At 34.7% G+C, this 17,569-nt stretch overlaps 2 long non-coding RNA genes across 3 annotated transcripts; one reads left to right on the forward strand and one right to left on the reverse strand.

Moving 5' to 3' along the window:
- Positions 1-761: 761 nt before the first annotated feature.
- Positions 762-3,527, forward strand: LOC125261395. Its single transcript, XR_007183285.1, has 3 exons — positions 762-2,023; positions 2,961-3,104; positions 3,303-3,527. It is a non-coding gene; the product is annotated as an uncharacterized LOC125261395 (long non-coding RNA).
- Positions 3,528-4,813: 1,286 nt separating this feature from the next.
- Positions 4,814-7,632, reverse strand: LOC125261394. Of its 2 annotated transcripts, XR_007183284.1 has the most exons (3): positions 6,372-7,632; positions 5,291-5,434; positions 4,814-5,092 (listed from the first exon to the last, which is right to left on the reverse strand). It is a non-coding gene; the product is annotated as an uncharacterized LOC125261394 (long non-coding RNA). The 2 variants fall into 2 exon arrangements; XR_007183283.1 differs by having other exon boundaries at positions 5,291-6,384.
- Between the last annotated feature and the right edge of the window lie 9,937 nt (positions 7,633-17,569).

Consider the following 17,569-nt stretch of genomic DNA (forward strand, 5'->3'; position numbering starts at 1 on the left):
ATGTAACTACATGAACGTAATTTAACTGCGTTGTTTCTACTAAAATTGAGTATTGTCAGCTTTACTTAGTAAGTGTTTGTTCAGTCAACTTAACATTGCTGTGTGAAACGCACACATTATTGTTGACATAACTAACTGTGCAGTGGATTCGTAGTTCCCAGCATGCTTTGCAAGGGACTGTATTAGGAGAGTAAATTTAGGGATTAAAGTGTTATTTTATGTGTTTTTCAGTAAAGGGAAAGATGTTGTTAGTTTATGTTAGTGTTTAATGTTCAGTTATGTTGGCCATTTAGAGGAGTTTCCGTAATGTTTTTGAGTTTTTGTGGTTACCATCATGCAGAAGAGTGTCGCCTGTGTTTAGGCTGTGCGCGCTCATATACACATGCTTATAGGATGAAATTCCTGCTCTCAATTCAATTGAGTTTGTTCAATGAGTTATTTTTTGAGTGCGTTTTGGGGTGAGGGGCTGCATTCTGATATGTTGTATCCTTTTTATTTAAATGATTATTCAAAAAAAAAAATGTGTTCACCTTACGTAATCAACATAACATTATTAAGTAAACTGCATATATAAATATTATGTAACAGTGACATTCAAATGATTTGTATTTACTCAAAGAAAGTTTGTCAGCTTTATTTGAATTTCTTTTGTTCGTTCAACTAAATAGTTTTTTGTACAAATTACTCAATATTGGTGCGTGGAACCACTTGACATTTATTTTTTAAGTAAATCCAACAATTCATTTTTTTGAGTTTACAGCTAGTATTTATGAAAATGAATGAAAACATGAGAGCTGTAGTACCGACGTTCTTTTTGATGTTCTGATCTCATCTTTCTGGTCTGTCTGCGGTCAAAGGACACATCATTTTAAACTTTAAACAAGTCTCGCTGTTTTTCTGGTACATTCTGTTACATACTATTACACTTAGTTACAGCATGTTACAGCTGTGAAAAAATATTGCCTCTGTACTCTAAACAAGACTTCAATAAAAAATAACTTGATTAGTTATTTTAAGTGAAAGGTTAGTTGATTCAGGCCATTTTACGATCAAAATTGTTTAACATCTCTTAATTTTTAATATATGCTCCTGCTTAAATATTACTTGTTTTCATTTACAAAGAGGTCAGACAAAATATCTTTTTTTTATATATAAAATATTTTTTTTATATATATATTTGTAAATACATTGAAATAACTGTAACCATACAAATATCAGCTATGAATAACTAAAACAAAGCCTAACAACATGCACACATGACTCTAACTCTTTCACAAACCAGACTGACCCCAGGTATGGATATCTCAAATACCCAACTCACAATAGTTAGATATCTTGGCGCTACCGTTCTTGTCCTCATAAATTTTATGCTTCTTTCCCATTTTATTCACTTTTTTTTTTTAAATACAGTGTTTTAACATGTACATTCTTTTTGTCTGTAATTTTAATTTTAAACGTATTTATTTTCCATTACCGTTTTACCCATTACTGTTTCACCCATTCCATCTTGTCCGAAAATCAGTGCTTTCTACACATTTAGGTGTAATGCGATGTTGAAATTGCACTCTCGCTGTTCTCTGCATCTCTTTTTTCGTACCATTTAATTGATTTAATAAAAAGGTGGTGTAACCACACTCTTACTCATTTTATGTAGTCTACTGTATTATATTTTACCGTATAGAATGCGGAGCAAAGATCTTTGAAACATTGTAGCCTGTAAAACATTTTAATGACTTTAAACGCCATATATAGACGTTTTACCCTCCAGGGGTTAGACACAGAGGGTGTTCACATTCTCTCTACACTGTAATGAATTGCTGTAAAAATTACAGCAATATTTTACAGCCGCTGGCTGTATTTTGATAATACAGCATATTGCTGTAAACTGCAATGCATTCCGGGGGCGTGGCGGTTTAAATCAAATTTACAGAATATTGCTGTAAATTTCAAATATACAGAGGCATTGTGGGATCTTCAACGGTCGAGATTCGTGTAGCAGCAAGAGGATTGACTTACAACTGTGGTAAGTGACTTATTATTTCATTTTCCCCCTCAGTCTTTGGTAACTATATGTATGTATCTACATTCGCGATTCATATTGGTAACGTTAACCCCGGATTGACGCATCCTCCGTCCGCGGGGCGCGAAGCAGACTTGCGCGGGGTTCTTCCTCATCGCGGTCGCGGTAAGATCTCACACATTCCCCGGCGCTATAGGATATAATTCGGCTATGGGCCAAAATTTAATAATTACAAAAAGTTGGAATTCACGGGAACTTCGTGTTCATCAGCACACTTGGTTGTGATTATTTTATGGCGGAAATCACATTTGTACAGGCAGACAGTCATCCGTTAACAAGGGCCGAAACGAAAAAGCCTCGCAAGTCGCAACGCGATCAGGCCGCTCACGGAGGATGTGTCACGCAAAATGGTGCTGCTTCATGCTGTTAACATAACCAATGTGATGCATTTGTGGACATTTGCTAACTTAAGGTAATGCAAACACTTTAACATCTCTGTTTGATAAGGTTTGCCTTGTACTATAGTTAATTTATTACCATACCAAAACGAAATCTTTTTTAACTTGAAATGAAATGTGCTATTTACAATATGTGTGTTTGTTGACACTTGAACAAACTGATCATCGTGTACCTGCCTTTTAGATATTCATTTTATATCCATTGAGGCCTTTAACACTGTGTTTCTCAACTAGATTAGACATTTATTTTTTAGGTTGAATGTTTTAGATGTCTCTCTGTTTGATGCTGGCAAACAAATTAGTTAAATAAGGTGTTTTGATTAGTGGGACATCTAAAACTTTCTGGGAGGTAGGTCTTCAGGACTGGAGTTGTGATAGCTACTGCTCTACCACTTGGTACAATTTCCAAAACATGATTACATGCCTCAAAAGCTAAAACCAATCTGAAATGTCTGTTTCCTGACCCTTTATGCACTTCGTAGGTATTTATCCGGAGAGAGGAACAAAGACGAAAGGAAAAGTGCCATCTAACAAGCCAGACAGTTCAGAAGAAACGGGTTGCGGTCAACCTACATGTTGCCACTCTTCAGTGCAAAGTGATAGATTTTCAGTGGAATTTCTGAAATGTAAGAAATACACACACACCAAGATCGATTTTTCCTTTTATTATACACTGTTATTATTCTATATCTGTATCTGACTGTATCTATCGTCCCTCTATCTGTCACTGACTGTATCTGTCAACCCTCTATCAGTCTCTGAAAGTATTATTATGTTTAATATATCTAATGTATTGTCCTCTTTGTTCCTTTCAATATTTCTAGCCTCTCTTTGAATCCTGGGATGGAACATCATCTGGAGCATTTTTGATCACAAGTTTGTTGGACTTGTTGTTTGGCCATGTTGGTCTGTTCATAAAGTGATGAAAGTGATCTGGTTTTTAAGAAATGTTTTTATATGACCATGTTGCTCAAGTTATAGTTATAACGCAGTTTGCATATTTCTTTGTGTGAAGGGCCATGATGGCCAATAAGTAATTTAAAAATGTTTTCATGACAATTTTATGTCCATTTAAAAAATAAAATGATTTTCTAAATAAAAAATAAATTCGAAATACACTTTTTATGGCATTTTTCATGTAAATTTGAAAGTTACATATTACATTTTGACCTCAAAATTATTACTATTATTTTTTTGTGAATTAAGTTATACATTACACAACACTTCATGCAGTTCAAATTTGTTTAAAGCTTATGCAGTTAATAGTTTAAATTTATAATTCAGCTGCCAGTCATTAAGTGAGCAATAGGGAAAATATTGTATACTGCATTTTACATATTCTTTAAATGTAGCAAATACACACATTCAAGTAGTTTAATGTGAAAAATACAGCTTTTTAATAAATGTGTGTATTTGCTATTTAAAGAAGTATGTTAAAGGGATAGTTCACCCAAAAATGAAAATGTGATGTTTATCTGCTTACCCCCAGCGCATCCAAGATGTAGATGTCTTTGTTTCTTCAGTAGAACACAAATGATGATTTTTAACTCCAAACGCTGCCGTCTGTCAGTGGTACAATGCAAGTCAGCGGGAACTTGGACTATAAAAGTAAATAAAACACGACAGACAAATCCAAACGAAACCCTGCGGCTCGTGACGACACATTGATGTCTTAAGACACGAAACGATCGGTTTGTGTGAGAAACCGAACAGTATTTATATCATTTTTTACCTCTAATACACCACTATGTCCAACTGTGTTCAGCACTCGATTCGTGAGGTCTGATCGCGCTCCGACAACGACAGTGATGTCTCACGTACATACTTCAATGAGTGCTAAACATCACTGTCGTTGTCAGAGCGCGATCAGACCTCACTAATCGAGTCATCATCAAAAATCATCATTTGTGTTCTACTGAAGAAACAAAGACATCTACATCTTGGATGCGCTGGGGGTAAGCAGATAAACATCACATTTTCATTTTTGGGTGAACTATCCCTTTAACATACTTCTTTAAATAGCAAATACACACATTTATTAAAAAGCTGTATTTTTCACATTAAACTACTTGAATGTGTGTATTTGCTACATTTAAAGAATATGTAAAATGCAGTATACAATATTTTCCCTATTGCTCACTTAATGACTGGCAGCTGAATTATAAATTTAAACTATTAACTGCATAAGCTTTAAACAAATTTGAACTGCATGAAGTGTTGTGTAATGTATAACTTAATTCACAAAAAAATAATAGTAATAATTTTGAGGTCAAAATGTAATATGTAACTTTCAAATTTACATGAAAAATGCCATAAAAAGTGTATTTCGAATTTATTTTTTATTTAGAAAATCATTTTATTTTTTAAATGGACATAAAATTGTCATGAAAACATTTTTAAATTACTTATTGGCCATCATGGCCCTTCACACAAAGAAATATGCAAACTGCGTTATAACTATAACTTGAGCAACATGGTCATATAAAAACATTTCTTAAAAACCAGATCACTTTCATCACTTTATGAACAGACCAACATGGCCAAACAACAAGTCCAACAAACTTGTGATCAAAAATGCTCCAGATGATGTTCCATCCCAGGATTCAAAGAGAGGCTAGAAATATTGAAAGGAACAAAGAGGACAATACATTAGATATATTAAACATAATAATACTTTCAGAGACTGATAGAGGGATGACAGATACAGTCAGTGACAGATAGAGGGACGATAGATACAGTCAGATACAGATATAGAATAATAACAGTGTATAATAAAAGGAAAAATCGATCTTGGTGTGTGTGTATTTCTTACATTTCAGAAATTCCACTGAAAATCTATCACTTTGCACTGAAGAGTGGCAACATGTAGGTTGACCGCAACCCGTTTCTTCTGAACTGTCTGGCTTGTTAGATGGCACTTTTCCTTTCGTCTTTGTTCCTCTCTCCGGATAAATACCTACGAAGTGCATAAAGGGTCAGGAAACAGACATTTCAGATTGGTTTTAGCTTTTGAGGCATGTAATCATGTTTTGGAAATTGTACCAAGTGGTAGAGCAGTAGCTATCACAACTCCAGTCCTGAAGACCTACCTCCCAGAAAGTTTTAGATGTCCCACTAATCAAAACACCTTATTTAACTAATTTGTTTGCCAGCATCAAACAGAGAGACATCTAAAACATTCAACCTAAAAAATAAATGTCTAATCTAGTTGAGAAACACAGTGTTAAAGGCCTCAATGGATATAAAATGAATATCTAAAAGGCAGGTACACGATGATCAGTTTGTTCAAGTGTCAACAAACACACATATTGTAAATAGCACATTTCATTTCAAGTTAAAAAAGATTTCGTTTTGGTATGGTAATAAATTAACTATAGTACAAGGCAAACCTTATCAAACAGAGATGTTAAAGTGTTTGCATTACCTTAAGTTAGCAAATGTCCACAAATGCATCACATTGGTTATGTTAACAGCATGAAGCAGCACCATTTTGCGTGACACATCCTCCGTGAGCGGCCTGATCGCGTTGCGACTTGCGAGGCTTTTTCGTTTCGGCCCGTGTTAACAGATGACTGTCTGCCTGTACAAATGTGATTTCCGCCATAAAATAATCACAACCAAGTGTGCTGATGAACACGAAGTTCCCGTGAATTCCAACTGTTTGTAATTATTAAATTTTGGCCCATAGCCGAATTATATCCTATAGCGCCGGGGAATGTGTGAGATCTTACCGCGACCGCGATGAGGAAGAACCCCGCGCAAGTCTGCTTCGCGCCCCGCGGACGGAGGATGCGTCAATCCGGGGTTAACGTTACCAATATGAATCGCGAATGTAGATACATACATATAGTTACCAAAGACTGAGGGGGAAAATGAAATAATAAGTCACTTACCACAGTTGTAAGTCAATCCTCTTGCTGCTACACGAATCTCGACCGTTGAAGATCCCACAATGCCTCTGTATATTTGAAATTTACAGCAATATTCTGTAAATTTGATTTAAACCGCCACGCCCCCGGAATGCATTGCAGTTTACAGCAATATGCTGTATTATCAAAATACAGCCAGCGGCTGTAAAATATTGCTGTAATTTTTACAGCAATTCATTACAGTGTAGAGAGAATGTGAACACCCTCTGTGTCTAACCCCTGGAGGGTAAAACGTCTATATATGGCGTTTAAAGTCATTAAAATGTTTTACAGGCTACAATGTTTCAAAGATCTTTGCTCCGCATTCTATACGGTAAAATATAATACAGTAGACTACATAAAATGAGTAAGAGTGTGGTTACACCACCTTTTTATTAAATCAATTAAATGGTACGAAAAAAGAGATGCAGAGAACAGCGAGAGTGCAATTTCAACATCGCATTACACCTAAATGTGTAGAAAGCACTGATTTTCGGACAAGATGGAATGGGTGAAACAGTAATGGGTAAAACGGTAATGGAAAATAAATACGTTTAAAATTAAAATTACAGACAAAAAGAATGTACATGTTAAAACACTGTATTTAAAAAAAAAAAGTGAATAAAATGGGAAAGAAGCATAAAATTTATGAGGACAAGAACGGTAGCGCCAAGATATCTAACTATTGTGAGTTGGGTATTTGAGATATCCATACCTGGGGTCAGTCTGGTTTGTGAAAGAGTTAGAGTCATGTGTGCATGTTGTTAGGCTTTGTTTTAGTTATTCATAGCTGATATTTGTATGGTTACAGTTATTTCAATGTATTTACAAATATATATATAAAAAAAATATTTTATATATAAAAAAAAGATATTTTGTCTGACCTCTTTGTAAATGAAAACAAGTAATATTTAAGCAGGAGCATATATTAAAAATTAAGAGATGTTAAACAATTTTGATCGTAAAATGGCCTGAATCAACTAACCTTTCACTTAAAATAACTAATCAAGTTATTTTTTATTGAAGTCTTGTTTAGAGTACAGAGGCAATATTTTTTCACAGCTGTAACATGCTGTAACTAAGTGTAATAGTATGTAACAGAATGTACCAGAAAAACAGCGAGACTTGTTTAAAGTTTAAAATGATGTGTCCTTTGACCGCAGACAGACCAGAAAGATGAGATCAGAACATCAAAAAGAACGTCGGTACTACAGCTCTCATGTTTTCATTCATTTTCATAAATACTAGCTGTAAACTCAAAAAAATGAATTGTTGGATTTACTTAAAAAATAAATGTCAAGTGGTTCCACGCACCAATATTGAGTAATTTGTACAAAAAACTATTTAGTTGAACGAACAAAAGAAATTCAAATAAAGCTGACAAACTTTCTTTGAGTAAATACAAATCATTTGAATGTCACTGTTACATAATATTTATATATGCAGTTTACTTAATAATGTTATGTTGATTACGTAAGGTGAACACATTTTTTTTTTTGAATAATCATTTAAATAAAAAGGATACAACATATCAGAATGCAGCCCCTCACCCCAAAACGCACTCAAAAAATAACTCATTGAACAAACTCAATTGAATTGAGAGCAGGAATTTCATCCTATAAGCATGTGTATATGAGCGCGCACAGCCTAAACACAGGCGACACTCTTCTGCATGATGGTAACCACAAAAACTCAAAAACATTACGGAAACTCCTCTAAATGGCCAACATAACTGAACATTAAACACTAACATAAACTAACAACATCTTTCCCTTTACTGAAAAACACATAAAATAACACTTTAATCCCTAAATTTACTCTCCTAATACAGTCCCTTGCAAAGCATGCTGGGAACTACGAATCCACTGCACAGTTAGTTATGTCAACAATAATGTGTGCGTTTCACACAGCAATGTTAAGTTGACTGAACAAACACTTACTAAGTAAAGCTGACAATACTCAATTTTAGTAGAAACAACGCAGTTAAATTACGTTCATGTAGTTACATGAGTTTTTTAAGTAATGTGAACAAGGGTGGTTTGAGTGAAACAGTGAAAGTTCATTTTTGACCAAACTCAGAGAGCAGTCTTCATCTAAAACTGTATTTTAACAAAATTAACAAATGATAAATTAACCAAAATTGGAAGCAGGGTGATAGACTGAGAGTGGGAAAAAATGGCATTTACAATCTTTTGCAATAGATCAGAAGAGAGCTTTTCTGTATTATGTTTACATTATAGCTAATTGTATCTTATATGTCGTACACACATGGTAAATTATATAATACCTGTATACTGATTGTTTGAATTTCTTCTTTACAAGGGTATGCAATGCTATAGTTCTCAAATGAGCTTGCATTTCAACAGTGTGGCATAGACTCTAACAAAAATCTATACTATAATATTTGCACGTATTCTTTAATGTTAGGCTGGGGTGTTGAAAGAAATGATTCGTTAAACACTTTAAACAGAATTGGTTTTGTCAAAGGTTCAGTCATACATCTAAAAGATGCGTAAATGAATGGCCTGTGTTCATCACACATGTGACGAATTGCAAAAACTATTCGGAGTATTCGGCTAAAAACATATACAGACCGACAGATAAAATGCTATCAGCGATCTTGTTAGTCTTTATAATGTGACTAAGACCAGTGAAGGGGGTAAAAATGCCTATCACAATAAATCAAGAGTGGACTTCTGCATGCAGTATGACACTTTTCTTACATGATGTCGCTGCTTTCTTAGTTACTAGGCCTCTTGAATTTAGATGTGCTAATTTATTGTGTTCACTCAATTTGTACAAAATTGTACAAAGATGTTGTTTGAGATGTATCTATAACTTTTACTACAGTGTGTAACTTTGTTTACCCATCTCAAACTGGATGAAATCATAGCTTTCAGTGCAATGGTTAGATATGTCTCAGACGTAATCGTTTCAAGCGCAAACAGCCAGATTTACTTTCCGTGTCAATGCTTCACGCAAACCCCCATAGAAGAGATGGATAATTGCACTACAAGATCTATCAATTTATTTTCTTTGTAACCGAGCCCTTTGAATTTCTGAAAATATAATTTCTGTATAAAATATTCTCATTGATTTGTGTCTTTGCATTGTGTCTTTGGCTTTTATCTGTAGGGGCATAGGCAATGTCAGTAAGCTATATTCAATAGTAAGCTATATTCAGTAAACTTTATTCAATATTCAAATTGTTATAAACAGTTTAGACACCCTTGTACACTGGTACAACTATTTAATGTCATGTTGGTTGCTAAAATCTAGATTCTGATCTAAAGCATTACTAAAACCTTTTCAGAAAATGGTGTGCAGATTTTGTATAATACATGTTGAAAAATACGTGCTGAATACAAGTGAAAATGCCATATTCTTTTTTTGTTTAATATGAAGCTTCATCCGAATGCTTGTATCGCATGATTATCATGTCTGAAACTTTAAAAAATAAGTCCTGTTCCAACACCACTGGGGAAAATCATTTTTGCCTAAATGCATGTCAAAAGAAAAATATAATCTGGTTTAGTTGTATTTTAAAATCACCCCTTTTTCTTAAAATATTGTATCAAACGTATTTGGTAGCGTGATTCTCTTGTTTCATCATGGATTAACTTTATATTTATCAGGCCAATAAAAGTATCATGAGCCTAGAAATAACAACCGCAAATTTTATAAAGTAAAAATTGTGTCAGAACACATGAAGATACGCTTGCTTTTAACTTTTTATTTAAACTTTAAACAATATTATCTTTTTTTTAAAAACTATTGGTAAAACTATCGTACATATCTTACATAGTAATGTGTCTTTGTCATGAGCCTTTGGCTATCCTTAATGGTTTCATTGTGTGAGGAACTGTTTGTAATCCCTATTTGTTAAAAACATCGCAGTAAAAATATTTGTCAACATTATTGTTTTGTTTTATAATCTTTTTACTGGATATTTACTAGGAATTGAAACTTTATAGAAATAAGAAAAGTAAATAATATAGATCGAAGAGGCTTAAAAAATATAAGTTTACATGTGAGGTTTTTAATATTTAACAGCAAAGATATTTTCAAGTACAGAGTCTGATGTGGACATTGTCATGTAGAGGATTTGGCCTGATCTTTGGTTTTTAAGCACAATTAAATATTCTCAAGAGACCCACTGTTACGTGCTGCGCGATCCTGAAGTCATGTCTCTGAAAGACCTCAGATGTGTAGATTCACTCGATTGAAAAATGCTGTTTTGTAAATAACACAGTTGAAATAAATGACTACTTGTAGGGTGTTTAACACCCATGCGAAATTGTTGGGGGTCAAGGGGCATGTGTCCTGCTAGTGTCATCTCCCCCCAAAGGATGCTCAAGAGGTGGTAACATACAGGCACAGCACAGAGAAGTGACTGATCTGTAAATCACCTCATCAGCCTATATCCTGAGGCCATCATTAATGATTGTTGAGGATCCCTCTCTGAAAATGCATAGTGATCTTCTCAAAGATGCAACTTAAGCTAAATAAGAGCAAAGTTGAGTCCTCATTTGTACAGGGACGTGCAAGTTGCATCTGCGAGTCATCAAACACACAGATACTTTCATGTTTGTATTTTTTAATTCAATTCAAATTAAATATTTCTAGTTAACACTCTGTTTTTAACAAGCTGTTTCCTCAAAAACTTAACCCTAACCCTTCTGATTGAATCTTTGAGAAATAAGATCTAAGATGACTATGTACAGATGTTGTTTAATAAAAAGTATACTTTAGGTTAAATTAAGCAAATAATTTCTACCATTGGCATCGGATGTTATCCCGATACTGTAGACTTTTAAGAACAATATTTGATTATTTATTAAATCTTTAAAGATTTAATTTAAACAATATTTTAATTTAAAAAGACTATTTTAAAACTTTTAAGAATGAATTAAGTGCAAAACATTCACTCAGGAATAGAGTTAGCGGTCTTAACACGCACTGTGACAGAGACTCATCTGCCTGACTCCACCCTCCCATCTCTCATTCACACTGGAGTTTGTTCACCCCCCACTAGCCATTGCTCTCCCCCTCTGTCACTGACACTATCATGCTTTGTTGCAAGTCACTTGGAGAGACAATGAGAAAACCATTTAGTGTTAAGTACATCAAGAAGGAACACTTTTCCCTGCTCACTGAAAGCTGTAAGATTTTTATTTTCATTTATTTGAATTTTCATTTAATTTTATTTTATTATAAAACTATAATAATTGGTGTCACTAAATTTAGTCAAGTCGCCTTTATTTACTGTATATAGTGCTTTTTACAATGCAGATTGTGTCGAAGAAGCTTTACAGTGATAACTATTTGTTATTTTTAACATCGTTATACTTTTATTTATTACCATCTTTATTCAAAGAACAGAAAGTTTTTCACTTTTGAAAAGTGTGTGTGTGTGTGTGTGTGTGTGTGTGTGTGTGAGAGAGAGAGAGAGAGAGAGAGAGAGAGAGAGAGAGGCGGATTATAAGTATTAAAACTTCATGATGTTTAAAGGAATTACATTTCCTGATCCCTGGAAATGTAAGATATTATTATTTTCATCCAGCTAAAACTATATTATTATTTAGTAAGATGTGTAAGATATTTTTTATATTTTCATCTAGCTAAAACTATATTATTTAGTAAGATGTTTGATTATTATTATTCAGTGTAATGTGTGTAAATCTCATCCCTAATGTTCATCCCTAATAGGGTATGTCCAACACATAGAGACTTTATATCTGGAATCATTTTAAATCAAATCACTCAATATTCCTAGCTCATTTTTAAACATACAGAGATTTATTTTAAGCAGCACCCTTATAGGAAGATTTATTAAAACTTTAAAGATTTTTAAGAACATATTTAAACATTTTGAACATTTTCTCTGGAAAAGGTAACAGACTAAGTGTCCCATAGAATGCAGCATGGACCATTGTTGTCACTGCCTGGCTGGGTGTGAGCTGCTCACTTGGAAAGACCGAGAGAGAGTGGGAGAGGGATTGGATTGTTCCAATGTTGTTCATTATTCAGTTTAATATATTATATATAAATATATTTTCATTTATTTTAAATAGATCTGTATTATGTGTGTGACGAGAAAGAGAGAGAGAGAGAGAGAGAGAGAGAGAGAGAGAGCGAGAGCGCGTATATTGCATTGACCCTATTGGTAAAATATTATTTTTTCTCATTGAGACGAAGAGGATGTCCACATACAAAAGCCCCTGTGACGGAATGCGACACCCCCGAAATATCTGTTCAAACAACCGGGTCAAACGATCATTCACTCCCGGAGCTCACGGGTCAACATCCAGATGGACAAACACAAACAACATTACATTCATCCTAATATCCGAAGGTCACAGGCCAACAGCCAGATGGACAAACACAAACAACATTACATTCATCCTAATATCCGGAGGTCATAGGTCAATGACATCGGGGTCAAAGGTTGTGTTGACACAGTCCGGAAACGGAAGGACAAATGGTCACACCTGTCAAGTCATCAATCAAAGGGGCCATAAATCACTTTTTGACACATGTCCCAGGGTAAGCACTACTCACATTCACTTGCACATATTTATCGGAGGTAAGAAGTGTATTATCCTTCACCTGAAATGTTTGTCTTTTCATCCTGAAATGCAAGGCAAGTGTTGTATGACAATAATGAGAAGTTTCCACAAATCCCTTCACTCGATTGGGATGTTCTCTTTTATTCTGGACGGTAAGGGCAGTGACTGTAACATCGAGCGTATTTTGTAGTAATAAACACGTATTTATACCGATTTCATCAGGCTCCGAAAATTCTTCAAAAAGAACATAAAGAATGGCCTTCTCTGCTGCCATAGTTGCAACTCCTGCATCATCAGAAGAGGGTGTTCAACGCACCTCCGTTTCCGTTTAAAAACGTTTTGCAACGTTTTGTCAGGGCTGAACGCGGCCATGATGTTGGTTGCCTTACGGGCAAGAACTGTAGACGTTTAGGATTCAGCATTATGGTGAGTTCCTGAACCTGTGAGATATTTTGATATTGAACAAATATGTCTTTATTATAGTTTTCAATCCTGCAGGTCATTAGACATGACATAGAATAACTCCAAGACATGGTGGTGCCTAAAGAAAAGCCTGGATTACAAAGGTTAAGTGATTTCAGTATTTTAACTAAAGGTAACCTTAAAAATGATCCTAGCATAAAATATTTCAAGATTGTTGTAATGGTTTTTATTTGGTAGTTAAACATTTACATTTGAACATTAAGGGTTTTATATCGTAATGAATTTAATATTACATTCTGTCTGAGTTACAGTCTTAGGAGGCCATTGAAAAGATTATTTGTGCTGTAAGAGAGAGAGAGAGAGAGAGAGAGACTTAGTGGAAGCAGGGATGTTATCTGCTAAAGCTTAAACAAAACATAAAGTAATGATATCACAACCAAAACAATCCCAGCTGACTCTTTTAAAACTAATTTATAATGATCAGACATGCTTTAAAAATGGTTAAGAGACCATGTAAAGAACTAGATAAAACCTGAAAAATACAACATTTAAATGTTTTTAGAGTTAACACCAAAAATCAAACCTTGAAAATGAGCGGCTAATAGTCATGTGTGTCTAGTATGAGTGTGTCTAGTGTGTGTGTGTGTGTGTGTGTGAGAGTGTGTGTGTGTGTGTGTGTGTGTGTGTGTGTGTGTGTGTGTGTGTGAGTGTGAGTGTGTGTGTTCGTTCATTGGACTTTGTTTTGTATTTGTTAGTTCAAGGTACTATTTTGTCCCTACCGTGTGTATATTGTGTCACTAACCTCTGGAAAGAGTGTCATTACAGATGGGTTAAATGAAATGACAAAACTTTAAAGAAGATGAAAATTCAGACTGAATCTGATGATACAGATGAGCTTTAATTAGACTGGTTATCAGTTCTGTCTGCTAAAGACTACTTCTGTCATTTATGATGCTGATTTGAATTACATTCAGGATTAGTTTAAGTATTGATTCAAACTGGAAATGTGAAGTTGAAGATTGATGCTTTATCTAAATTGAACTGAGGGTCTAAATTTAAATACTGTTATCTATGTGTGATCAGAATGATAAACTGAACATGTTATAGACTTGACAGCAGGGATATAAAAAATGACAGTCACTATCAAAATGATCTGTAAATTAATGGCAGGGAAATGTGTGACGATTGACAGACTCCTGTTTTTGTTTTGGGGTGTTACATAATATTGGGACGCTGTGGAAACATGGGAAATGATTGAAGTCAGATGGTCGCCAAATCATTCATTGTGTGTTCGTGTCAGATTTGCTGGACAATATTTTGTTGCCCGTTTGGATTTCTGTTTCTAAAAAGGCAAAAGCTGTTGCCACCCAAACAAGAGAGATTGTGTGTACCACGTTATCTGAAAATAACTTTGTTCTAACTCTCTACAGAGCATGAAATATTTAGCTTCAGAGGCAGAGAGAGCTGTCTGGAGGAAATCTGCAGTATTAAAGATGGTATTTGATTTAGTGTTGATGGTAAACCTTGTTCACCCAAACATTTCTTCAACCACTATGCTAAACTGGCAGAAAGAACTCAGTGGCACACCTGCAAGAAAGCTTGCCCTGTCCACCCCACACTTAACTTTTTCCTTTTACAGCACTGCATGAGTGTTTTCCAGGTAAAAAGGCCTATGTTATTGAGTGAGCGCAAGAAATTATTTGGTGATCATATTTTTTAATTTGTAAAAAAAAAAAAGGGGGAACAGAGTTAGGATTTAAAGGTGCACTAGAACACTATTTCACAAGATGTATTATAAGTCTAAGGTGTCACCAGAATGTGTCTGTAAAATTTCAGCTCAAAATACCCCATAGATTTTTTTAAAATACAATGTTTTATCTACCTATTTTGGGGTGTAATTAAAAATGTGTGTCCCCTTTAAATGCTCTCGCTCCCCGGCCCCGAGCTCGCAACTCTATAATACATTGCATAAACAGAGTTCACACAGCTAATGTAACCCTCAAAATTGATCTTTACAAAGTGTTTGTGATGCAGCATATCAGATCATGTAACTTGTAAGTATGGTATTTATTTTGTGGATGTTTACATTTGATTCTGAATGAGTTTGATGGTGTTCCATGGCTAAAGTTAACATTACACACTGTTGGAGAGATTTATAAAGAATGAAGTTATGTTTATGAATTATACAGACTGCAATAGTTTAATAATTAAAAATAACAACATGGATCTGATCGCCATGAATACAGTAAGAAACGATGGTAACTTTAACCACATTTAACAGTACATTAGCAACATGCTAACGAAACATTTAGACAATTTACAAATATCACTAAAAATATCATGATATCATGGATCATGTCAGTTATTGTTGCTCCATCTGCCATTTTTCGCTATTGTTCTTGCTTGCTTACCTGCATAAAGTCTGATGATTCAGCTGTGCAGCTCCAGATGTTAAAGGGTTAGTTCACCCAAAAATGAAAATTCTGTAATTTATTACTCACCCTCATGTTGTTCCACACCAGTAAGACCTTCGTTAATCTTCAGAACACCAATTAAGATATTTTAGTTGAAATCCGATGGCTCAGTGAGGCCTGCATAGCCAGCAATGACATTTCCTCTCTCAAGATCCATTAATGTACTAAAAACATATTTAAATCAGTTCATGTGAGTACAGTGGTTCAATATTAATATTATAAAGTGACAAGAATATTTTTGGTGCACCAAAAAGCAAAACAAAATAACGACTTATATAGTGATGGCTGATTTCAAAACACTGCTTCAGGAAGCATCGGAGCATAATGAATCAGTGTGTCGAATCAGCTGTTCGGAGTGTTCAGCTGACCAAAAGTCAGACCAAAGTCATGTGATTTCAGCAGTTTGGTAGTTTGAAACGCGATCTGAATCATGATTCGATACACTGATTCATAATTCATTGCGCAATGAGTTTGCACGGCAATTCAGAGCTGTCAGATTTACGAAATCTTCCCCGAAATACATAAAAGTAGCCTATGTTGCCGGTGAACTGGGAGAAGAATACAGTAAACTTTGTTAACTTTGAGTTAACTTGTTTCAGCTTCCATAGTCATCAGTGTATGGAATTTGATTTTAACAAACTATAATTGTCTTTTTTATGCAGCAGCCTGAATGTCTGAATGTCTTTAAATGTCTGAAACCTAAAATAAACCTGATGAGGTTAAAAACACCGAATAGTTGTGACACATGACAAGCGTCTGTCTCTGGATCAGCGCTAAAGCACATTTGAATTTAGCAGTGAATCTTTGCATTTTATTATTTGCCATAATCCTAATCAAACACTGGGTGTATTACAACTTCAGAATTATATTCGTATTGACTGTCAACAGTGATAATAAGATATAGCTGAGAGCAGTCCAGACCAACCTTAAGAAAGTATGACTTACAGAAGGTACACTTAACTAAGAACGTTTCGGGAAACATGTATTAACGTTAAGGTAATTTAAGAACGATGTAGAGTTAAGAAGGTTTCGGGAAATCCAGCCCTGGTCTTCATTGTACACATTGCATAGAGAAACGTAACAGCAGTGACAAGCCGGTTCCACTGACACTGTCACTCGTCGTGTTTGCTGTATTTCAGGAGAGCCAGGGGAAAACACAGTATTATACACAAACCTGTAGGGTCACTGCAATAATGAATGAGCGTAAACTCTTTGAATGAATTGAGCACAAATTAAATTGCTGTGTTGCTGTTTCCTCTGTGTGTGTGTGTCTCAGAAATCAGAGCTTGGCAAGAGTAAATCAACTAAAATACTACATACACATGTTCTAGTATTTGATATGTATATTTAAATTATTATACCTTGTACGATATAACACATGAATTAATGGAATAAGCACAGCAGGATCTCAAACAGCCGCGTTTCGTCACTCTCAGAATCCAAACTACAGTGAATGCAGAAAAAAACATGTTGCAAACAGAGAGTAATGCAAGTCCACTACTGGATATTTTGTACTGTTATTAAGCCCAAAGTTCAGTGTTTTGTAAGATCAAAGCTGCCAAAGAAAACACAACTTTAATCTGTCAACATTGCATACATTTGTAAAACATTAAGCCAGCACAACAATATTTTTTGAGAAACAGTCATATGCTGTAGACTATTCTGTCTGTCATTGGCTAAATTGTTAATCATGTGAGCATAACTGAAGATTATGGTA

This window comes from Megalobrama amblycephala, unplaced genomic scaffold (genome assembly GCF_018812025.1).
Source record: "Megalobrama amblycephala isolate DHTTF-2021 unplaced genomic scaffold, ASM1881202v1 scaffold409, whole genome shotgun sequence".
Classification (NCBI taxonomy): Eukaryota; Metazoa; Chordata; class Actinopteri; order Cypriniformes; family Xenocyprididae; genus Megalobrama; species Megalobrama amblycephala.